Genomic DNA, 19,171 nt, shown 5'->3' with positions numbered 1-19,171 from the left:
TTTGCTCACTAAATACATGAAAGGCATAAATGGGAGTCAGCTAGGATAGAGGAGCTGGGAGTTGACAGCAAAGTGTCCTATCCTAAATAAGGTCCAAGCACAGGCTGCTGGAGGTTTAAGCCAGTCAGCAGCGGCATTTGTACCTTTATTTCAACCCACTGGCTGCCCAGCCTGTCATCATCACACTCTTCTGCTGTCATGAAAGCAGAAGGGTGTTTCAAGGAAGAGACATAACAGGGGTAGCAGAGGGCTTGTAATGGGAAGGATCATGACTTGCAATTGTAAGAGAAGGTTTGTACAGCTGACTATTAACTCCTCTGCTTGAGTCAGACATTCCCTAGTGCCAGACTGGGGAATATTGATTCCACCACAATGACAGTAGCTTCAGCCAATATACCTGCTCCTCCAGCACTGCTCTCTAGACTATGAAATATCCCAGGGTGGGCAGGTGTTTGTGAAGGAAAGCATGCCCAAATGGCAGCTATCAGTGAAACAGTTCATTGGTGCTCACTGACCATTACTTTGCCACCTAGTCTTACATGTGTGTGCGTTCAGCAAGCACCTTTATTTGGAACTCTGCTGTCTCCTTGATATCCTTCATCCTGTATTTACTGTGTTAAGAATAAGAGGTTGTGAGACCACTGTCCTGGCATTCTACTCAGTCACATGCCCCTGGCCCCACGTGGCCAGAACTTCAGGGGAAGCCCAATGTCTCCCAGAGCCATACAGTGCTGGAACACAAGTGAGGGCTCATTCAGGCTTCCTGCTTTCATTAAAAGCAGCCAGAAAATGTAGGGTGCAAAGTTTTTGTGCTCTGCAGCCACCTTCTACAGGCAAAGCAAGGAGGAGCTGTGGAAAACATCTTCCTGCTTTTGTAAAAGCCCAGAGCAGCTTCCACTCTCTCCTGGCCACAATTACGGGAGCAACATTTCATAATGCCTCTCCTCAGCTGGCACAGTGAGAGCTGCCCATCCTGTTTCCATTGATTTCTCCAGTGGCTGCATTAAACAATACAATGGAGTATTTATGTGCCTGTGTTGGGAGCAGGTTGTTAAGTAAAACCCACCGTAAATAGAGCCGTTAATTCAGTTGCTGGCATGGCCCTCTGTTATCTTCTCAATACCTCCCAGAGGGTATTAGCCTTACCCTTTCGTTTGAGTTGGCAGCAGAGTTATTTTTTTGCACCTGCTGCTCTACTCCGATAACAACACAGGTCAGCTTTGATTTGTTGGAATATAAACAAAAGAGCAAAGCCAGGCATCTGCCTCAACAGCCTGGGCCGGTTTGACAATACAGCTTTTCCCATTGGGTTCTGCACAAATGTACTCTTTCAATTCTTACGTGAACTCTCTCCTGCTTCATAAATAGTCCTTTGCTACAGAACAGACCGGTGTCAGGAGGACGACTCAATCGTACTTTTCCACTGACTGAAATCCCAACAGGGCAAAGTAACACCCTCTTCTAAGACTGACATCAGAAGAGGCGTTGCACAAAATATGTAAAGCAAAATCAGCTGAAAAAACAGTGGTTTGAAAGTGAGCAGGAGAAGCCAGCAAACTGAGTGTAAGGGGCAGAGAATCCCTGCTGAGAGAGAAAGAAAACCTGAAGCACTGGGGAGGTTTGCTTATCCCCATTCACCTACATGCACTCCACCACTCCAGCTGCTATTTACCAAAATAAGTTAATAAATGAAATTCACAAGAAGCAGGCACTCAGCTAGGAACAGACTAGTTTTAAGGTCTTCTGAAAACTAAGCCTGCAGGCCTCATCTTCTGTAAAAGCATCCATCTGTAGAAATAGCAGAAGCACACTAAAAAAACGTGTCCTCAGCCAGGGCAGTAAATAGCACAAAGCACAGAAGCGATGGAAGGAACTGGTATTGCCTCCTTATGACTAGTTTGAAAATTGAGACACAGAGCTGAAATGATTTGCTAAAGTCATATAAGAAGTCAATGGACAAGTCAGCCCCACTCACATTCTCCAGTGCAAGCTCCATTGCATCATGTTTCCAGCAAAAAATTTCAACATGCAGATGAGTTAAGGATGATCACTTAATTTTTTTGTCAGGGCAAGGAGAAGACATAAAATAAGGGAAATAATTTTCTGTAGAAAAGAAACCTGTTCAGACGGAAGCAAGTCTCCCCCTATGCATCATAGTTATTATGCACCTAGTAGAGATTTGAATGTTAACTTAGTCAAACAATTAAATCTACACTTGAAATATTAAATCAAAAAAGCTGCCCTTGACCTGTGCATGATCCTGAAAAAGAGCTAGAAATTCCTGAGTAAAGCTGGCTGAAGTTTGAAATTTCTGTTATGTGGAACTGTGTCTATTTCAAGGCTTTTTTTTTTTAAAATCACAATGAACTTTAAAAAGCAAGTTTCCTTGCAGCAAAGAGGGAGGATTCCCATCCCTATGAGTTGGCATGTAAAAACCTATATTCAAGCTGTTCAAGTAACAAAAGCACAACTCAGCCTGTTATGCAAAACTGTTTGTAGAAGACAGAAAATGTCTAAAGCCACACTACGATATCAGTGCAGCAGACAGTAATGTCACTGCGGGGCGGCTGCACTGGAAGCCCTTGCCTAGTGTGGCTCTGCCCATCTGGGCACTCGGAGACCTTCTCAGAGTTTTGCCACTGTGATTCTGGAGCACATTTTCTGTGGGTACCAGATCTGACATCCCAAACACAAGCTGTGGTGTGGAGCTTGCCATCCTGGTCCTGCTCTTCCACCAAGTGCTGGAATATCTCTTCCTCCTTATTTCTTTTCTTTCCGTTTCTTTTTACGCTTTTACTTCTGCATTCTATTTGATCAGACTGGCTGACCTGGCTAAGGAAGCTTCGTCTTGGAGACCACCAAAGGCCTGGAGCTAGTGAGACAGACAAAAACAGCATCTCCAGTTCTCTATCCATGGCACAAAAACGCCAGCTCCTCCAGCGTCTGTGCTGGTCTATAGGACGGAGGCTGGAGGAGTCAGAAGCAGGAAGAAAAGCTCTCTTCCCTCAGTTGTTTTTGCTCCTCTCTCTGAGTATTTATCTTACTTAGTCCTTGAACTAGCTGGAACAGGTTCCACCAACAGAACTTATGAAAATATTTCTAGGCTCTTTCAAACAACTATATTCTTCTAAAGGATACTTACTAACATCTGAACTATACCAACTTTAACACTTTTTAAATACCATCTAAGCTATACCAACTTGAACATTTTAGGGAGGGGGAGTTAGCAGAGATCCTTACACATCCTTCTTCAGATCCTTGTAAAAGCTGTTTCCAGGTTTTTCAATATCAAAGACGCATTGAATCATAAGGCAGGGTAACACTTAGGTGCTAAATTTACCCAAATCTCATTAGCTTTTCACATTATATTAGCACTGATTGTGAACACCTTTGAGTATCACATCCATCAACACAGTGATGCTGAACACAGCAGCACCTGATGCTGCAGGAGCTGCTGACTTCTGCTCAGGGAAGGGCAGCCCTGGGCACACAGCTCATGTTCCTGCAGGAAAGCGGAGCACAGCACTGGGCAAAAGCAGAGGGAGGGAACTCATCACAGAACCACAGAACTCATAGGCAGCTCAGGCTTAGGATGTTGGCACGAGCAACCCCTCACTCACTGCAGGACAGCACAAGTCACCCATTTCTGTCTACCGACAAAATACACTGAACACAAGTCACTTTACATTTTAAAGGATTAAATGAAGGAATTATTCAGACTATCAGACAAAATTGGCTGAATTTCAGGCAAATATTTGAATATCTACTTTAAAAAGTTAGGCAAGAAAGCCCATGCAGGAGATAAGGGATGTGCGTGTGCACGTACTTTGTGCAGCGTGTCTGAGTGTATGCCTATCGGGAGTGGCTGCAGACAGACTGAGAAAGATTTGCTGGATTGACTACAATTTGACTATCATCCAAAAACATTTAATCATTTGAGATTTTAAAGGAAGAAGATAAGTTTCTACCTGTTCTCACACAGTATTAGAGCTCCATCAAAAGTCTTAGGGAGGGTAAAGATATCTACCAGTCCCTAAATGAAAGAAATCTGTATCTATTTCACTTTGTACATCATGCTTTTGATTAGTCTCTAAGGATATCTCCTTGTCTAATCACCTATTAATTCAGTCTTCTAAAACATTTCTCATCTCTCTCTGTCAGGGCAGTTGCCTGGGAACATTACGAGTGAAGTCTGCTTTACATGAGTGGTGTGGCAGATCCCACTGCAAAAGAGATGAGAACAGCACCTTAATGTGTCAGAATTTGACTCCCTGATAAAGCCCCTTCATGGCCATGCCAATCTATGAGACAATTGCTTAACCAAGCATACTTTGAAAGTGCATCATCAAGATGCAAGCTTCTACACTGTTGTGCAATAGTAATTATAAGCTTCAGTAAAAACCATTAAGAAAGTTTGGGGGTAATCATTATATTGTTCATTTAGTCTTATTCCCGACCATAGCTTCTCAGGCAGTTTTACACAGGATCATTAATAACAGAGCAGTATCAATTAGTTACTGCTCACTGCCAGATGAAAGAGAGAACCCCAAACAGTTTTGAAAAAAATATATATTTTTATCATGGTGGCACCTGAAATCTGGACAACAGAGTTGATTTTTACACATAGAAGCTCAATCCTTACGGACCCACAGGGGCTCAGGAAGCGTTTCTGGCTACAAATGATTGCGGACTGAGGAAATATCTTAAGAGATTACATCACTGCATTTCCTCTCTAATAGGCAGGATTTTTTATTTTATTCTATTTGGAAGATCTGCAAAAAAGAAGAATGGCTTTCTTTTCACCACTGTAAAGCAATTTTTTTTCATTGCCCAATCTCTTTGGTCTATGACCAGCCATTACCCAGCCCCAGATAGCTGTTTTTTCTACTAGCTCTCATACTCTTTCCCGTGAAGCACTTTTTACAAGATCAGCAAAGGAATAGGTAATGATAACCATGTGCAAAGTCAGCTTTTGGAAAGGGAGCCTTTGAGGGATCGTCCTCATAGAGAGACACGCAAAGTGCCAACTGCCAGTTGGTTGCTCCACTGGCTACATGACTCCATGTTTACTCATTCTCACCCATCTATAGGCCAACGACCAACAAACGTCCCAAGCATTTTAGGCATTTAGTGAGGGATTTGCTTCAAGTTGCACCCCTAATACAGCTCAAAACATCATACTAAGGAAAGACAAGTAGCTTCCCCAGAAACCAAATTAATCCTTACTTTTCCATATGCCAGCTGTACGAATAAACCCTTGTTAGTTTATACTTTCTATCAGTAGTTTTACTCATCAATTTTGCCTTCACCAAGTCTGCAACGTCCCTGCTTAATCAGGGGCTGAAATACACACAAACTGCAGCATGGGCTGAAGGTCGGCACAAAGAGAAAGAACTGCAGACACCTGAGGCACCTTTGAGGTTGGCTGGGGTGACCGAAGCCAGTAGGTTTGCTCAGGATAGTGGTGGATGTTTTTGGTGCTCATGATGCACTTATCATTAGGAAGAGAACTCTGAGTTTATCCTTAAAAGCTTAGCAATAGCTAAGCTGCCAGACTGGACAAAAGACTCAACAAAACATCACAAACTGCGCAACGTAAAGAAGTTGTTAGCATTTTTGTTCCTCATGTGCAGCAATGCCTTTATATTTGATTCTACCACATGCTGACATCATGTGTCATTAGCAACGACAACAGACAATTAAGCTTGTGACCCTTTTCTTTTTATGTGCTGTTTACTGCAGGAGCACCAAGACTTCAGCAAGAATTCCTCCTTCGCAACAGAAGACTTATGAGAAGGAGAGCACTGTAAGACCACAGAAAATCCCATAGAGGGTGGAAACGCTACCATTAAAACAAGAAGGGGTCATTCATATATTTGTAGTTTAGTCTTGGCACACTGACTAATTTTTAAGCCAGTTAGCTCTGTCTCACTGTCCTGGTACCATGGGCTATTGCTCCAGTCCACGGAGGTGGTGTTGGTTGTATCGCAGACAGAGCTCAGACAATTCCGTGCGAATTCAAGCACATCAACAGCAATACAAAACATTTAACTGTAGACTCCACAGAACAAACCCAGGTAAGGCTGCAATCAGTGGAAAATTTGCTGGGAGAAGATTGAATGATTTGGTCCCAACATTAAGCCAGAGTAAGAAAGGGGTGAACAAAGGAGAGACGGTAAGTATTGATTATGGAAAGGTGTCATGAACAGTACTCCGAGCTCACAGAGGCAAAGTCATTTACCCTCTTCTTTACGAACTGACCATGTATACTTCTTCAGCAGGTGCAGAAATTAATCCTCCTAGAATTTATTTGTTTGATTTGCTGTGGGAGAGGCAACAGACTAACACAGCAGTCCTGTCTGGACAGAGACACCTACAGAAATCCTTCATTTTCCTCTCTAATCTCTCTTCATCTGTGTCTCTGGATGAATTTTCCTTTTTAGTTTGATCTCTCTCCATCGCAATTTGTTACCTCGCACCTCCCAGACAGAACAAGTACTGATTTTAACAGTAAAACTCGTTGGTAATGAAAAGAAGTAAGTTCAGTTGGAGCCAAATTATTTAATTTTGTCTTAGTCCAGCTCTCCAACAGTCTGTTTTCACCACGTCTGAAAACTCGTAACAACTTGAGAATATCTGAAGTAATAAAACATCGCTGTGGCAATACCACAAGCAAATAATGACAAGCAAATATTTCCCATGTTAAAAAGACCACATTCTATTAACTGAGCTCACCCTGACTGGGATAATAAGAATTGTTGTCACCTTACAAACTGCTATGAAGCGTTACCTAATTTCTGCTGGGGTAGAAACACAATTCTGCTCTGATACAGGTTTATTTATTACTGTGACTTGAGAAGAATATACTCTTATTTTCTTGTGGGATTTATAACCACCACTGGGACTAGAAAAAATAAAAACAAAAAAATGCAAGCAAACAACATCAGCACTATTAATCGTAACACTGTCTCCGCATGTAGGACCAACACAAATTGGTGAGAAGGGGATCTGGAGGACAGCGACTCCACAAAGCCTCAACCATGCTAAATAAACTTCTGATCCAGAGCTATCAGAATGGGGCAGGCACCACCTCTTAGGGGAAAAAAAAACCACTTCTGGGGGCAGAAACACAGATATATTGACTCGTAGTTTTTATATGCTTGTCTTTGCTGCTCCTACTGTGTGTGACCACTCCTGACATCCAAATTTTACAGAGGATATTGAAAAATTAGAGACAATTATCAAAGAGATTAAAGGACAGAAAAACACAGTGGAACTAACAAAGATTTTTCCGTGAGATGGAAGAGCCTTGTGGAACACATATGTATAAGACCGACGGTGGACTTGTTCGCAGCTACAAACAGCTACCACTGTAAGAAACAGAAATTTGTGACCCAGGGGAATTTCGTGTTGGCTATCAAAAGGTAACAGAAGCCAGTGGCTGAATGTTGAAGTTAGACCACGTCAGACTGAAAATGAGACAAAATATTTTTAGAGGAACGGTGCTTAAGAAGTTAATTTAAAAGTTCTGGTGAATTTCCCATTGTTGGACTTACGGGCTTTTTTTTTTTCCTTCAAGTTTGGAAGTTTTCTAAAAGATAAGCTCTACTTCAAGCCCTCTAATTCTGAAAAATTCTGGGAAATCCTGCTGTTATCACAACAATCACTTCTGGTTTTAAAACCTGTAAGGGCCAGGAATTAAACTGTCATTAATTGCAATATTTGTTGGTAAAGTACCTTAATCCTACTGTTTTTCTAGTTTTAATTGCAGCTGCTCTCTCTGGTTTCTACATTTGCATTAAATATAAACCTGCTCTGTTTTTCAGCTGTGGTACTTTCTACAGTGCAAAACAGATGTCAGAAAAGTGGCTTAAATTGCTACCCACAAATTTGCTATCAAAACACTTAAAGGAGTACTTAAAGGAGTGCTTTTTATTATTATTATCCCTCTCAAATTTTCACAAATTAGAGGAAATGTTGGTACAAGATAGCTATGCTGAATGCAGTGACAAGTAAAATCACTCAGTGAAACTTTTAGCTCAAGGTTCATTTCCATCTTAACAAAGCTGTTTCATTTCAAAAATGAACATGAAAAATAGGATAGTTGGATGTAACTTAGAAAAGGTGATGTATGTTTAGATGCAATAATCTGAAAGTTCACTACTGAAAAAATTAAATAACTCTAAAACTATATATACGTTCATATATACGTAAGAACACCCACTTAAAATGTCTCATGGGATAAAATACAAATATTTATCACAGTGCCCATCACATATTTTTACACAATCATTGGAGATTTCAAGTAACTCTTTCCTTACATGCAATTCTACCATTCCTTAAACAGAATTTTTAAAGTCTCTTTCTTACTGTGTCTATACCTTAAGGGGCCAATTCTGGTTCTATTCAAATAAAATTAACATTGGAAGAGAAACAAATTAAACAAGCAAAGACACTGCGGGCCTCCGTTCATGCTGCATTTACCAATTCAGTACTTGAGATCCCTTCTCTGGTGTGCTTTAACTTAGAAGGGACTGAGAGCGATGATTCCCCTCGCCACTGGAGCTGCCAAGAGACTGCCTTAGGGACGGAGCTGGGCCAAATTATAAATTCCTTTAGTATTCTTTTGTCATCATTACAATCACCATCAATACCTCTTCCCTAAAACACAGCAGAAATACCATCCTAGTGAAGGGTCTCTCTGTTACATGTCACTAGTGCTAGTGAGGTGGTCTACTTTCTCGTCCCTTGCCTTACTGAACGGTGACCCCTCTGGGAACGATGGCAGCAGACTGTTGACCCACAACATTATTATTCTTAGATATATCATAATAACAGGGGTCCTCAGAACCTTTGAGTAATTCTGAGGAAGACAGTGGCTCCGTGTGAGGTCAGTGACATCCTGCGTGAGTAAAGATAGCAGATCTGGCCACAGTCAAACATAAACACAACAAGATTATTTAAACATAAGTAAGGTTCAAGTTAAAAATAGGTAAATAGAAGTATATACTGTGATGTTAAAGAAAAAAAGCCTTTTGATCTAACGAGCTTAGCTCCTGTTCCAAACTGGGAAGGGAGGGGCTCGGTAGGGTGGGCATGAGTCCAGCAGACAGTTTTTTTTTTTCATTCAGGTGTTAATTTAAAGGAAGCATATAAAAAATAATAACCCAAACACCTTACCTCATTTAGCTGCAGATTCTGGAGTGGAAATCCTTAACTGAGGCAATGGAAAGACAGTCTGAAGAACGGTAGGTTGGGTAAACACAGGTACTAGGTTATCTCTCCTAAAGACTCCCAGGAGTGAAGATAAATGGATGTGATATTAATTTTAAAACATTTTGCTGAACACTCAGGCAGCCAATGGGGGAATTCCTTAGGTCACTTCCTGTTCATTTGATTGGGTCTGCAACGACAACAACCTAGATGAGGTTGGGAGCATTTGCATAAGGCCAGCTCAGTCCTCATATTCAAAGAGAACAGGTCTAACCAGGTTACACGTGTGGCTCCAGAACAAAAGAGAAACCTGGTAATGGATGAGGGATTGATTTCTTTGTAGTTGTTTTTTTAAGACCATCCCTTTTTTTTTTTTTTAATGGAGGTTATTTCAGGTAGATAGGGAGATTATAATTAGAATGAGAAGAAGTGAAAAGCAGGAATGTCCTAACTTAAAATTAGGCTGGAAATAACATTAGAAGATGCACAGTAGAAAATAGCTCTGCGCTGCCTGACAGGTGGACTGGACAAGCCCATATTATGGACTTGATTCTTTCTTTTCATACTTTGAGCTTCCTCAAAGTGCAATGAATGAGTCTCCATAAGGGGGAGTCTCTTGTTCTTCCAGCTTCTCTGGGTATGTGAGAGGAGAAAGGAAAAAGGAAAAATTACAAACAAAATCTTTAGTTTATGTGTAAATAAGGATGAGTATAAGAAGACAGCTATACAAAGATCAGCAAGGGAAAAAAAATCTGCAGGTGAGCATCTGGTTTTACATTTATCTGCTTTAAGCTTCCTGATTTTTAGCTTTCTGACCCCCAAAGGAGAGCTAAAACTTTCCTTAAGGCACTCCACAGACCATAGGAGTCAGGCAAAATCTTTTTCTTTGCTCCTCCAAGCCACAGGGAGGGCATTGGATTAGAGCCTTTTGCTAATCCAGTCCTGAGTTCAACTCTTGGCTGAGATGAAAAGCACAGAAAGGCCGTTTCCTCGTGGAATACTTGTTCTCAACAGACAGTTCTGAGAATCTGGCCTTGATCACGTGCGAGTTACTTCTCCAGCTTGCAATCGGCAACCTGAGCAAGAAATGAGGTACCTAAAATACGAATCCCCACCTATCATAATTTACTGACGTAGGAAAGTTTCAAGATTTCATTACTTTGTATGCATAAGACAATAATAGCTGAATACTTTTATTCCATGATTTTTCAGTGGTCTATATGAAATGAATTTTCCAGTCACCTTTCACTTTTGGTTCCAGGGCCCTGGAATCTCCCTCTGAACAGAGACCAACAGGCGCTCTCAGTGCTAGATTCACACATCACAGGGAATGAATCGTCCTTCAACATTCAGAGACACTATTAATTATTAATCAGGACCATTGTCACTGTAGAGGAAACATTTCAGACACGTTATTCTCAACCTGATTTCAAGATTAATCTCACTCTTGAGGAATGTCACCTTTGTTCCTATCATCCACACCAAGGATATTAAAGCCTAAGTTGTATTTATTCACACTAATAAGATGTGTCTGAATACAAGTGATGTTTGAGAAGATCCCATTGCTTTTCACCCAAAGTAAAGACAAGTTTCATGGCTGCTCATCTTGATTCTCACTTATCAAAGAAAGTTGACCCTGAGAAAGAAGGCAGCTGTAAATTTCCATCTTGGAGAGCAGTACCATCTTGGAATTACAACACCAAGGGCTAAGGATGTCAATGAAAACAGCTAGGCAACTGTTCAGAGTCTTCACAAGTAGGTCAGGTATCTGTGAGGTTTCTCTAAGTATTCATGTCACCAAGTCTAAGGATTTGCATACCAGTTCATCTCTTGGGTGAGCATTCATACTAAAGCTTTCATCATTAAAATAATGTCTTATCATCATATCAGCATGAGTGATCAATCCAGAGCAGGAGAACAGGAAAAAGTTAAGAAGTAAGCAAAGAATAAGAAGGCAATAAAGAACATTTCCCTTCCCTGGAAAGACATCTTTAACAAGGAACCCACCACATCTTACACCACCCCACTGAGTAAATGCGGAAGATGAAATGTCTCACCATGTGCTGCAGCAGCATCACAGGAAGATATGACCACAGGATCTCAACATAGCTACAGATATCAGACTTTTCCTACTCTCAGTAAGGGCACAAGCAAAAGTGGCAGAACTTTGATTCAAATATGGTACTTAGACTGGTATGTCACTTTCTGTTTGTGTGGCTGCAAGCCTTTTCTGTCTCAGCTCCCAAGGGCAGAGACAGCTCTGGTTGCTAAGGCCCAGAATACTTCCAGACAGACAAAAAAAAGCACATTGTACCAACAGGTCTGGGCAAGGTGAGGCTAACTTGGCCGGCATACCAGCATGCATTATTTAAGTAGTGTTCTATTTTCAAAGGCAGGGTGCCACACAGGGTGGTGGCTTCTTAAATTTACTGCCCTACCAGGCCAGCTATGCTGCCCCCATGCTCCTGATTATGCTTATTGACACTTACATGTGGTTCAGCACAGAGAGTATTACAGGTGGCTTTTGGAGACAGGCAGACCTTTCCCTCTTCATATTCTTCTGCAGCACTAGAACCACAAAATTAGCATGATCTTCGTCCCCACACAATTCTAGGTGGCAGAGGAAACATGAAAACCTCTCTAATTAGGAGCTATGAAGCCACGTTCACAGCATGGTTGTAGTGTCAGTACAGATTCTCAGAATTAATTTAATTGCAACCATCAAGCATGGAGGAAATTATCTAAATCAGTCTAGATTCTTAAACTGGCGTCTGACACCTGATGAAAACAGAACAAATGTGTGATAATTTCTACTTTTCCAATGATTTTACTCTATGCTTCATTTGTTAAATTCCAGTGGAATATCAAAAGGAAAGTGTACCAAGCTGATAGATAGGTTAGACATGCCCTGCAATCAGAATTCAGAGTGCAATGTGTCTTCAGTCTTCTACAGCAAAATCAGAAGTGATAAAATTTGCTGTAAAATAATTTCACAATTTCTGTGAGAACTTCAGAGAAACCACAAAGAGCAGAACAGAAGCTATTTCCAAACAGGTTTGATGTTATAGGCAAGCACCACCTATTACTATATTTGCACACTACCTAGGCTTGCAAGACAATTTTTTCTTTACAGGTTTCTGAATTCTTTCCCTTGCTGTTTAGATAAATTGAAGTTTCCTATCACATGAGCTATATTTGGATACTTTTCATCCTTAATAGCGTATATATATCTCCAAGAAATTAAAAAAAGAGATAATATTGTTCTTTATTTTAATAGTTAAAACTACTCCTGCCTTTTTCTTTGGAAAGCTCAGGAACTTGAAGGAAGGACAGATCACAACTGGCCACTGAGTTAAAGACATGTATTTACCACTTTCAGTAAGATACATCCACATTTGGAGAGTTTAAAGCTCATCATCAAATCAGAACCCATGGACTCCACACTGAGGAGCTGCATACCCTGCACCTTCCTTGTGCACTAAGTTGCTACATTTCCCGTGTTCACAGCTAACAAAGGCTATTCCTGTCCACATCCCCCCTTCTGAAAAGACAAATTTTCCAGCGAGTCCCCCGTTTGGCCCAACAGCAACACTCAGTTCATCAGGCAGAGGTCTGAGCTGGGCTGTAGTTCCTGGGTTTAACTCACAGTGATGAAACAACAGCCTTTCACTTCACATTTAAAATAATGCAGAATGCATACTGAAGAAACAGAAGTAGAAGGACTTATTAACACTGTGACAAGTTGAGCAGTACTGTACTTAAGGCAGAGACAAAATGGTACTCATTTGAAGCCAAGCTAACCAACATTATGTATTCAGGGAGTGGCCCTCAGCTGTATTTGCTGCACATGAATCAAAGTTGCTCTGAAAACTTGTATTCATTTCCTCATGAGTTTTCTTATAGTGTTAATCCTCATGGTATTTGAGGTATTATAGTAATACATTTATTCGTAATATACATAAACATTTAATGCATGTACAGCAGTGTATTACATTATGTTAATGCATTAACACTAATACTACAGCATTAGCACCAAAACACTTATTTATCTTTACGCTGCCCGAGTGAAGAAAGAACATACTAATTTATTATCCTTATTTTAATGGGGAACTCTAAAAAGACCAAGGTAAAGGTGTTTAATAATTCAAGGCATCCATTCTGAGATGCCTAAGAATGTGTATTTAGAGTGCTTGGTTTTCAATAGCTAGGTGAAGTACTGAAAGCTCTCCCATTCACTTCTGTTTCATATTTTAGTGCTCAGCAGTTTCATACATCAGATTGTCTTTCCTCCCAGGAAAGGAGAACTTTTTCTGCATACGAACAAAAAGTGACATCAGTCTAGAAGAACAGCTTAAGCATTTTGTCTGGATTTTCCCAAATATATTCAATCTAAAGCAAAACTCCTTACAGCTCTGTTGGTCACCATTTGGATAAATTATAAGTTAAGGTAGTAACAGTGAGGAGCTAGGCAATGGCCTCAGAAAATCAGCTTTGCATATGATTCTAGGAAGGTTCAATCTCTAAACCTACACAGCTACATGCAATAATATTCCTTCAGCTTCCTCACAATCCCCCATCTGTCAGACCAATAACATGCTGTAAACTGGAACTGATGAACTAGAAATAGTTGAGTAACAAAGCTCTCTGGTTTTGAATGCTTTCATGATGGGAAGTTCTCCAAAATCAAGTATGCCTTGGAAGGGGTGCTGTACGATCCAATGCAAAAAGTGATAAAGTGAACCCCCTCAAGTTCCTCCCAGCAAAGCCAGCCAGAGGTACCACCTAAGCACTGCTTTTTCTCCTGCCGGTACAGAACCTCTGTCTTGATTCTTCAGTCCCCTTTTCACAGAGGAGAACTGAGGGAGAGATTTTCTCAGAAAATCCACAGTGGTTTCTCTTATTGTGCTAGTCCAAAGGTGAAGACAAGTCTGAATCCAACATCTGTTACTGTTATCTGTTACTTAAACACTTCACAGGAAAAACATGCAAGAATCTTTGCAAGGGTCACTGCAATTCTACCCATGGTCTGCGAGAAATATTCAAGGATAAAAACCATAGAAACCTGAGCTGAGGATAGAGTAGAAACCAAATAAAACTACAAATAACATGTTAAGCTTTCCATGGAAAAGATAAGAGTAGCAAAGGGCTAAAATAAGCCAGCAGGGCAAATAGAATACCTTAGTCAAACACTGAAGGAAAAATGTAAATCCTAGAGAGAATTGTTAATTACGTATTTGTTTCATTCTCCCCCGTGTACAGGTCAAACCAACTCACTGTAACAGCACAGTGGCATCCAGCCACTCCTTTGTGCAAGAGCTTCCACTGTTGCTCACACTGGTGGGAATAAACAGGTATGAGAAATGGGGAAGGAGAGATTTGAAATAAATAATGGCTGTGGCAAATATAAACGTGTACCACCGAGGAGACAGTTCAGTGCAGCACCTGATTTACTTTACTTTTCACTTGGAAAAAAAAATGGTAAGGAGTCGCTAGGATCAACTGCCAAGAAACCAATTACAAGACCTAAAAGCTGTGTTTTTCATCCATGTGAACCCATGCAGTCACATAAACTTTTTTGAGATTTTAACAATATATATCCAGCAGCATTTGTGAACATAGCTCTGTGCACTGCCTGTTCAGGAGCCAAAAATAATCGCTTTAACTATCTGTTACATAAAGTCTCCTTTTCAGTGGTGCTTCTTTCTGTAGGAAATGATGGATGTATATAATCATTCATGTATATCAGAGGGCTACATGCATCAAAGGGGATGAGAAATTGTTGATTGAGTGTTTTGTCGTTAAGAATTTCTAAGCCCAAATGGAGATTATTATGAGCCTAGACTATGGAATGCTTTCTCAGAGAAAAGGCATCACAACTTTGTGCAATAGCAGACATTAAGAAACAACAGGCACAGCAAAATGACCTAATTGGTCTTTTCTACCTGTTGTGGTTTCAATCTCTTAGCAAATACTTTGATGCTGCTGGGACCAAAACAAATCACGCTTTTGATTTTAAGAACATAAAACTATCTTTCCATGAATGCAAGCACAAAGATAAAGAAAAAAGTACAAATATAGCAAGATAAACTTTTAGTTGGGCACAGATTCTTTTCCTTGTACGTTCACAGCCTGCAACCTGATAAAACCACAGGGGTCAAAAGAGGCAAAGCCGTTCCTATGAGTGTTGTACCTCACTCTCCCCAAATCTGGTGAATATGGAAGGATGTTTGCACTAGGACCCACTGGTAACTCTGTAGTCAGAGCCACTGATTTCTCAGACATTGGATCTGAAGCACAATTAGAGAGCTCAGAAAGAGATCTTGCATCACAGACACCTTGTTATTGAAGTACAGAGAAGAAAAAGTAGGGATAAGCACTGTAGGATGGCTGGACATTCATTCCTGTGCATAGGCCCTCATCAATGACTCCACATGACAGTATTTGAGGTTGGCATTTCATATACAGTATATACTGTCAAGCCTCTTAGGAAATCTACTAATAAGTGAATCACACCTGCAGCATTTCAATTCTAATCGTATCCTTTTTTGAGTGAAACTTTTCCTAATTTAAGAAAGCTGGATTTCATAAGGAGTGCTCTTTGTAAACCCTCGAAGAGTACATAGGGCTTGAATATTCCCAACATCAAAAGCTGTTCAGAAGAAAGAATTTGATCTGAAATAATCTCCAGCAGAGACCTCAAAGTAGCATGTATCATTTCTTTTTGCCCTGAAAAAGCAGAAGATTAAAAAGTAAGCACAACAGGCCACTAAAAGAGCAGTTATATATCATAAGGACAGACAAAGGCGTCTACAAAATAGGAATGAAAAGTGATAGCAGCAACACTTACTTGAACGTTTAAGGTGTTCATACCATAACCAGCTATTTTTCAAGGCAGCCAATCTCATAAGCTGCACAGAGTGACAAAATGAAATAGAGACAAGAAGTCAAGGACATCCCTAGACGCAAAAACCCATGCACATACTTAGCAAAAGCAGTTCAAGGACAGACAGCAAAACACAGGCCCCAGCAGAATAGAGAGCAGACTGTCTGGGATGCCAGGTGTCTGACTGTGAGACTATGGATTTGATTAGTTATGAGGAATTTATGGCACCAGTGCTGCTCCCTTGGGTTGCTCAACTAGGAATACGCCCAACAGAGACCCGTGGCAGCATGAATATGTGGGTGACCAAGCTTCTCACACTTCATGACATTGAAGAGTAGTAATATTCTGTATAAGTGCATTTTCATGAATGCTTGCATGCATGTGGGTGAGCATTACATGACTGAATGACTGAGGAGGGGATAAAGTAACAAACTCATTATGTATATGTCTGTCCTGGTGCATAAATGTGAGCTGAGTGCATACAGATTGGTGCATTCATTTATTTGAGAAGAGATATTAGAGGCCTCCAAGATTTCAGCCTTCACAGACAGGGAGTGGATATGTCTGCCATAAGGCAAGAGTGGAATAGCTGAACAGTAGCGAATGAAGGGATTTAAGACCTGCATAGTTACAAAGAACAGTAAGAGTGCAAGTCATTGTTGTTCAGGTTGGCCTTAGGAATCATACCTGGACAGATCTTTTGGGGACATCTCAAAGCAGGCAGCTACCTGCAAGACAGCATGACGTGCACAGTTCATAAGCTATCCTCCAGTCTTGCAATCATGACAGGATTTCCTTTGCCAGCATCAATGGGGGAAGTGAGGGTTAACCCTTGGACACAGCTACAGCAGGCAAACCTTTCCAAACCAGTTTATCCCAACTCCAGTATCTACACAATGCTCAATGCCCGTGAGATGCAAATATCTGGTTTATGATTAACTGTGTTAAAATTCCATGGAACTGCAAGTACTTTTATTTGTTTGTATAATGAAATTAAAACAGTGCACCCTTCCCTTACCAAACTTCAACTTTGCTAGCAGTTAAAATGAAATATGAAACTTTCAATAGATATACGTGCTATATCCCTGTATGCCCCAAGTTCAACCTTTGTCCTTAGAGTTCTGCTGCATTAATCTTTGCAATGGGCTGCCCATGTCTGAAAGCTATAGTATAACGCAGACACCTTTCACTCTATGACTATCTCACTTTTCTAATGCTTAGATCTGGCAACTCATTTTGACATATAGCATGATTTCAGCTGAAAGTACACTTATATTCTTTTAGCCTGAAGAAAGGCCCATTTTATTCAGGTATGTAGCTGTTTGGCCAGCAAGCACTGGCCAAAGAGCTGCATTGCCGTTTACCAATGAGGCTGATGGATCCTGGAAGATGACCATGTGAACAGAATCACAGGTAGTGCAGTGAGGCACACTGCAATGAAGCTGGCACTTCATCATCCCTGTACAGGGTTACTACGTTACATTGCATTACTCAGAATTAATTACTTGATTTATTTAAAAAGAAAAACCTTCTCCCAGGTTTCTCCCATGCCCTTTCTGAAATGGCTTTTAGCAGCTGGCATGGTGCATCTGTGGGAGGAAAGAATGAGAAAAATTGGAGTGACTTTAGTAGGACTCATTCTCATTCTGTGGCTTGCAAACTAGACTCAGTGACCCACAGCAACACTGCCCTGAATTTCAAAGGAGTGAGTCCCTCCTTGAGCTGCTCCCTTTTCTTCTAGTAAGCTAGCAAAAGCCTTGGAGCTGGAGTTGTGTTCTTCAGGAATCTCCACCACTGGTCTCATGCCCTGTGGCCAATCCTTCTACTGACACACAGTTTCAACAGGAAAACTCTACAAGTCTATTTTGTATGAAAATAAATCTATGCAAGTGCGAGGACATATTAACAGGCAGATGGAATCACGCTAGTAGTGGGAGCAGATCCTCCAAAAAGAGTGAACTGGTTGATTTAGCAGGCAGGTGGCCTCACCATGCATTTACACACGTACACACATCACAGAAATGCCTCAAGAACGTACCTGAGAGAAACACCTATGAAGCAGCCATATCCAGAAGAAAAAATTGACCTGGTCTTTATGAGGATTCCTGTATTAGGAGATAACACTGTTGCAATTAAAATGAATTGGCTGTTCATTAGTACCAACTGCATCACTTAGCTATTGGTCTTGATCTATTCAGAATGGTCACTGGCACAATGTGCTTACTTCTGAACACTTTTGAATACAGACGAAAAGTGCACAACAAGCATGTTCTTGGATCATAACACAGCTAGCATGGGAAATTTTGTTAACATACTCCAAATTTATGAAAAGAGGAAAAAGAAGATGAGGAGAGAGGAGTAAAAAATGGGAAAGTATTGGATTTTTCAACTTACAGACTGTATAAGAAGTGGTCGTTTTCTGTATTTCTTTTCTACCACTGTACATTTGGGTGTATTTATTTCATACAATAATTCAAGCTGGAAGTCCCGCATCCAACCTCCTGCTGAAAACAGTGTTGTCTAAGAGATCAGACCACACTGATACAGGTTCTAGGGTTGCGTTTAACCATCTAAATCAGTTCCTTGATCAATCAGGTATATTTCATGAATTGAAACCACTATGCAAGTTGTAGTGTCAGGCATTCATAAAGGTAGTACTTGTACCACTTCCTTTGTGAGAGTATTCAGTCATTTATTATAATCTGGAAATAAGTTTATTCCAGTCATTTAACTCAGTTTTGCCCTGCTCGTGTTCATCCAAGTGCTCCAGAGGTAATCTGTCATATTGCTTTTGCAAAACTACTTGGAGTTACTTTCATCTTCAAACTATATATCACATCCATACCCACATCTCTAATAATGCTGAACTGAGGCATCTTGAAATCCATTGCCCATAAGGGTGCAAGTTCAAAGAAAGCAGCAACCTGTTCCTGTGCAATTGTGAATAGGAAAAAATAACAGAAGTGCACCCTCCTCAAAACAGCAGTTAATGAACTGCTAAATATCACCTTTACCATTTTTTTCCATATAACAGATTTGCATAGAACCAGCTCTGTTCCCAGCATCAGCACTCAT

General features: G+C 40.6%; 1 protein-coding gene across 5 annotated transcripts in view; it reads right to left on the bottom strand.

Moving 5' to 3' along the window:
• Positions 1-19,171, bottom strand: part of EHF (ETS homologous factor) — a 58,193-nt gene that overhangs the window by 22,724 nt on the left and 16,298 nt on the right. For 2 of the 5 annotated variants that reach the window (XM_090140771.1, XM_090140773.1), the window contains exon 2: positions 18,135-18,201. The exons of 2 other annotated variants lie outside the window; for them this stretch is intronic. The gene's annotated coding sequence lies outside the window, so the exon portion shown is untranslated. Of the gene's footprint in view, positions 1-9,180; positions 9,264-18,134; positions 18,202-19,171 lie in introns of those variants that run through there. One more of the 5 variants, XM_090140772.1, reaches the window with a different exon arrangement.

Source organism: Phasianus colchicus, chromosome 5 (assembly GCF_987193195.1).
Source record: "Phasianus colchicus chromosome 5, bPhaCol1.hap1.1, whole genome shotgun sequence".
Taxonomy (NCBI): domain Eukaryota; kingdom Metazoa; phylum Chordata; class Aves; order Galliformes; family Phasianidae; genus Phasianus; species Phasianus colchicus.
This window is presented reverse-complemented; position numbering and strand designations above follow the sequence as displayed.